The sequence below is a fragment of the Micrasema longulum genome, unplaced genomic scaffold (assembly GCF_059751315.1).
Source record: "Micrasema longulum isolate JH-2025_06_02 unplaced genomic scaffold, ASM5975131v1 h1tg000258l, whole genome shotgun sequence".
NCBI lineage: Eukaryota > Metazoa > Arthropoda > Insecta > Trichoptera > Brachycentridae > Micrasema > Micrasema longulum.
In genome coordinates, this window is record NW_028277462.1 from 48,884 (window position 1) to 54,258 (window position 5,375).

The 5,375-nt window shown below is 31.4% G+C and overlaps 1 pseudogene; it reads right to left on the reverse strand.

Moving 5' to 3' along the window:
- Positions 1-3,311: 3,311 nt before the first annotated feature.
- Positions 3,312-3,924, reverse strand: LOC148283166 (GTP-binding protein Rheb homolog pseudogene; annotated as a pseudogene).
- Between the last annotated feature and the right edge of the window lie 1,451 nt (positions 3,925-5,375).

Consider the following 5,375-nt stretch of genomic DNA (forward strand, 5'->3'; position numbering starts at 1 on the left):
ATCAGTCCAACATCGATTGCTTCAAAAAGTAGCGTGGATGCTTGGACTAGAGAGGGCTTATTATTCTTATGCTGATTTGGAGTCAATGTTAAATATTTCTAGTCTACAAAAATGTAGAACTAATATTGACTCCATATATATGTTCGGCATACTAAATGGTATTATCGATGCGCCATCGTTACTGAGAAAAGTAAAATTCCATATTCCGATCCGTATGTTGAAAAACAATGAAGTACGGATCAACGATCAGCATAGAACAAACTATGGCCTTAATTCTCCAATGACTCGTCTTTGTCGTGTTGTTAATTCAAGACAAGATCTGGACGTTTTTGGTTTAAGTTTATAGCGAGTTTTAAACGAGCACTAAATAAATAGTCTAGATCTTGTCTTTATATTCCCTATGTTTGTCAATGCTTCTTTTCTTTTTTGAAAAATGTTTTTTACTCTTCTTATATCGTTATATTAAAACCCTGTAAATTGTATAAATGGACAATGCCCGTTAATAAATAGATTATTAAATAGTGGCAATATTTTTACCAATTGTCAAAGACCACGTGTAATTACCAGAGCCTTTCGGTTTGAAAACTGAGAGTTACGTCAGAATTAATTTGGCCTTCAAAATTAACTTTTATATCTTTAATTTTTTTAAATTGGCTTTCTAAAAAAAAATTGGTGACCTCAAAACGGTTGAAAATTTAAAACAAAAGTTGTTTGGTGGAAAAAAAAAATATATTTTTGATGGTAGATATGTGTACCGTGGCAAACGCGTCCCTTTGGTACAGCTTGCCCACCACATACCGCATACCGCTCTTGAGGCGAGGAGTTACAAGAAGACTAATGTACTTAGGTGGGCAAGCTACCCCGCACCTGAGGACATAAGTCTCTTTGGGTGTGCCCACATAAACGGAAAAGTTGCTAGTTGCTGGATAAGAAAAGCATGGCCAACGCTCAGACGCTATAGTCTTTGTGGGCATTTTTTCCAATTCATAGCTTAATTTTAAGATGTATTTTTCAAAAGTGTATTTTTGTTATTTTATTTCTATGAAAAAATATGTGTATGGAAAAATAAACAAAAAAAAAAAATAAAAAAGATTAAAAAAAAATATTAAAAAAATTCCAAAATCTAGTCACTCTAGTCGACATAGGACACAAGACTTAATATATCTCTCTTATTAAAAAAAAATAATAATTTGTTTTTTTTTTATTTTTTAAATATACATTTTCACACCAGGTATGGAAATAAAATTTTGTATGACTATGCTGGATGTTAAAACGAACAATATATATCCTTGCTATGTGAAGAATGAAAGTCCTCTAATTCAGCAATACATGTGTATAAGAGAGAGCACGAAGATATAACTCAAAACAAAAAAGACAGAGACGCTGTTCTGAGGCAGGTGTTATGTAAAACAAATTCAGTCTTCAGTTGGTTGATGACAGTGATCCACGCACGTAACATAAGCGGCGTTTTTACGATTTTTAATTTATTTTGCTATAACAAGGCTAAAGTTTATGTTTATTTGCATAAATTATGGAAAAATAATTTTTACAGAGTATGTATCTTAAATTTTGAATATTCCATCTTATATTAGTGCTAACACAATGTTACATCACCGCGCGCAAAGGGACTACTTACTTTAAGAGTTAAAATCCTTGAAACTTATTTTGGAAACCACCAGATTTGTATATTCGACAGAATCCATAACTTTATCTATACACATATCGAAGAATTTACCCAAAACTTGAAGATATTGGGTAAGTAGTACATCTTTGTAACCACTAGGGAGAATTTATCTTCCGAAAGTATGATGTATTCGATTGTAATCGCGGCTCTGATACTGTATTAATGTATTATGTTAAATGATACTGTTTGACGATAAAACACAAGAAATGTACATGAGTAGGAATATTTTTATCATTATTTCCCTTTCTGCATTTATTGTGGATAGGACTCTGCAATAATTGTAAACCAAATAGATAAATTTTTTATCACCTGTTAAGTGAAGAAAATATGATAAATCTTACAATTAAGATTCCAGACCAGAAACAATAAAAAACTGTTGTTTACACAAACTATACTCAATATTTCATGTCCACCCTACCAGGAATCGATCCCACGTTCAAGAATGGTAGGCGAAAGCGCCAACACACAGCGTGGGACTTATTTCCACTCGGCTTCTTCATTCAAGACTTTGACATGAGAGCACCCATCTAGTCGAAAAAACTCGTCCAGTGTTTCCAATCCGATTATTCTTCCTCCTGGATACATAAAAAACATATGACAATAGATATGAAGTTGTACATAAAATATATAATTACGTATTTTTTTAATCCAAACAGAAATCTTCGCCATATAAAACTATATTGTATTATGAACCGTAAAGGTCTACGTTCATGCTCCCGCACCTCACATCAGATGGGTCTTTGTCATTGGTTCTGTTAATGCCGCTGTAATGCGCGTGATTGATATTTCTATTTTCAAATAATAGGTTCTAGGAATTCTGTATAATTTTGTTTGGGAATTTGTAATTAGATTGGTACTAGGAAATATTTCACTGTTTACTTAAAATATTTAATTATCTGCGTATATTCTAGGACGAGGTATAATACTCGATATATTACTCAATATAAATGTAAAATGTAATAATGTATAAAGTATCAATGATATGTATAAACTTAATATATATGTATATGTATGTATAAAATATAATATAAATATGTATGTGTGGATATATATGTATATATGTGTGTGAATGTATGGTTATGAATGCATTACAAGTGCTCCGACTCAACACGGATTTTCTATCGAGTCGGAGCAAGTTCACAGACATGGGTCGTTCCTGATTGTGTCGCTATAAACTATGTCTCTGTCCTTAACAAATGTATGTATAATGTAAGTAATAAATAATAATAAAAAAAAATAATCGGTATTTCTTTATTTTAATTTTATAAAAATAACTTCTCAAATACACTGATACGTTATAATTTACCCACAAATTTAAAATTTGGTAGCCATTTTTAACGAGTTGTAAATAACTCATTATCGAAAATGGAAATCAAGTTGGGGTAGAGTGGGGTTTAAACCTCGGACCTCTGAACCGTGAGTCCGCAACACTAGCCACAGGACCACAACCCAAATCACTGTCTATCACTATATCTTTTTAAGAAACATTTTGTTTACATACATTTTACACGCGCATTTTGTAAATTAATTCAAATTACATGTACGTATGCGTATATATTTATAAGCCAAAGTCTAAATGTAATTGATGTTTTCCACCGAGCAATCTACTGCCTAAATGTCTTCGACGTTTGCCTACCTCTGATTTATAATATTAAATTAAATAACGGTAATTTTTGGTAACTGATTTTCAATTCAGCAGACTACACAGCCATTTTTCTCTTGTATATTTTAATCTGCTTTCTCAATTTTAACTAGCATTGCGTGAAATATATCTGAAACAGATTCATTTTTCTTCGCACTGGTTTTTACAAATGCAACTTTTCATTTTTCCGCTAGCCATTTCCCCTCATAAGTGCTTATTTTTCATTCCATGAGTAAATCTGTTTTTTTACTTACTAATACAATTGGTACATGTACATTTACCACAAGATCAACCATTTTTTACCACTTGAACGATTTGGAAGCTTTTACTTGAAGTTATGGAATATACCAGAACATATCCATAAAAGTCCATACTATACTGTGTGGGAAATATGCTGAATTCATCCTGACCCGCCGTGTCTACTAGATGGACTTCATAATCGGTTGAATGGAGGCGAATCGACTTAGTGAATGTATTTTCAATTGTAGGATCATACGAGTCTATAAATTGTCCTTCGACAGATTGAATAATTAATTAAATATAATTTTCGTACAGATCTGTAACCCATCCTTGTAATTTTTCGCTGTTTCGAAGGCATTTTCATTGTGGATATCAAAACCTTAAAATATTCTATACATATTGATTTTAAAGTTATTTTGAATAACAATAAATTGATTTATTTATAATTTTAATGCATATAACAATATTTTATAAAAAAATGCTTGTTTATATTTAATTTAGCTAAAATGGCATTAAGTCTATTTTATTGGGAAAATCCTAAGCGTATTTGTGAATATCGCAGCTCCAGTTTTTATCAAAACTCTACTGGGCAAGCTCGGGACACCATCGCATTCCTTCCGTGTACCACAAACGACACGAGCCACAAACCTTCACTGTGCCAGTGGCTGATAGTTGTTAATAAAACATTTCCTCAAACAAACATCAACAAATGTATAAATTCAGAAAAATATTTTGAAGAGCTTTTTTCAACGTTAATACTGGAAAAAATCTTTTTAATAATAAATGATGTTGTGATTGTTCGCATTTTAATGTTCTTATTAAAACATTTTTTTAGTGAAGAAAAAACTAAATTCTAGTAACTGTATTCCTAAGTATTTATTTTTATTTTCCTAGGATTGTTTTGGGTTCAATAGACATACATAAGCATTGAAATGACGTTTAAATATGTTTGTTATGTATTTTTTTCTTACATATACTAGGATCAATACATTTGAAGTCAAAATTAAAAATGAGAATAAAGAAAAAATAATGAAATTAAATATTCATTAAGAGTTTACCAAGAAATTTTCTTTATCGATACAAAAACTACATACAATCTTTAAATAAACTAAGTTATGTCAGCTAAATAGATACTAATCTAACCAGAGTAGAGTACATTTTATTATACATTTATAACGACTAAAAAATACTTAAGAGGCTTGTATTTTCATTAAGTAAATATTATCATATATTTTTAAGATACATTTTACGAGAAAAAACAAATCGCCTTCGTTCAAGCACTAACTCTAAAAACCTTTATTTTGGGAAATCGCAATTTGGATCTTTACAGATCAAGGAAAAATCATATTTTCTGTGTTCAGGATGTTTTATATACATGGTTTTTCAGGGCCAGACCGCGAATTTTCAGAGGAACATTCCTCTTGGTACGTTTTAAAAAAAAGTTGTCATTTAAAATGTAGTTAACCCTTAATTTCTCGGGCAAGCAGTCCCTCCACAAACCCATACCCCTCTCCTACCCAGCCACTTCCCTTGTCCGCGTCTGGTGCGTATCGTTTCGTTGGTTAAATGCGTTTTTATCACAATTTTTTTTGTCGGGGAGGGGTAGAAGTTTGCAGAAGAGATGCTAGTCCGAGAAATTAAAGATTTACTCCATTTTGAAATCATGAAAAAAAAAAAGACTTTATGGAAAGTGTTTATTTGGATTTTTTTAAAGCTAACCATGAGAAATGTTCCTCTGAAGTTTTGCGGTCTAACCCTGAAAAACCATATAAATACCATAATCTCTTCATGTCTTTTTAATAAGCCCCA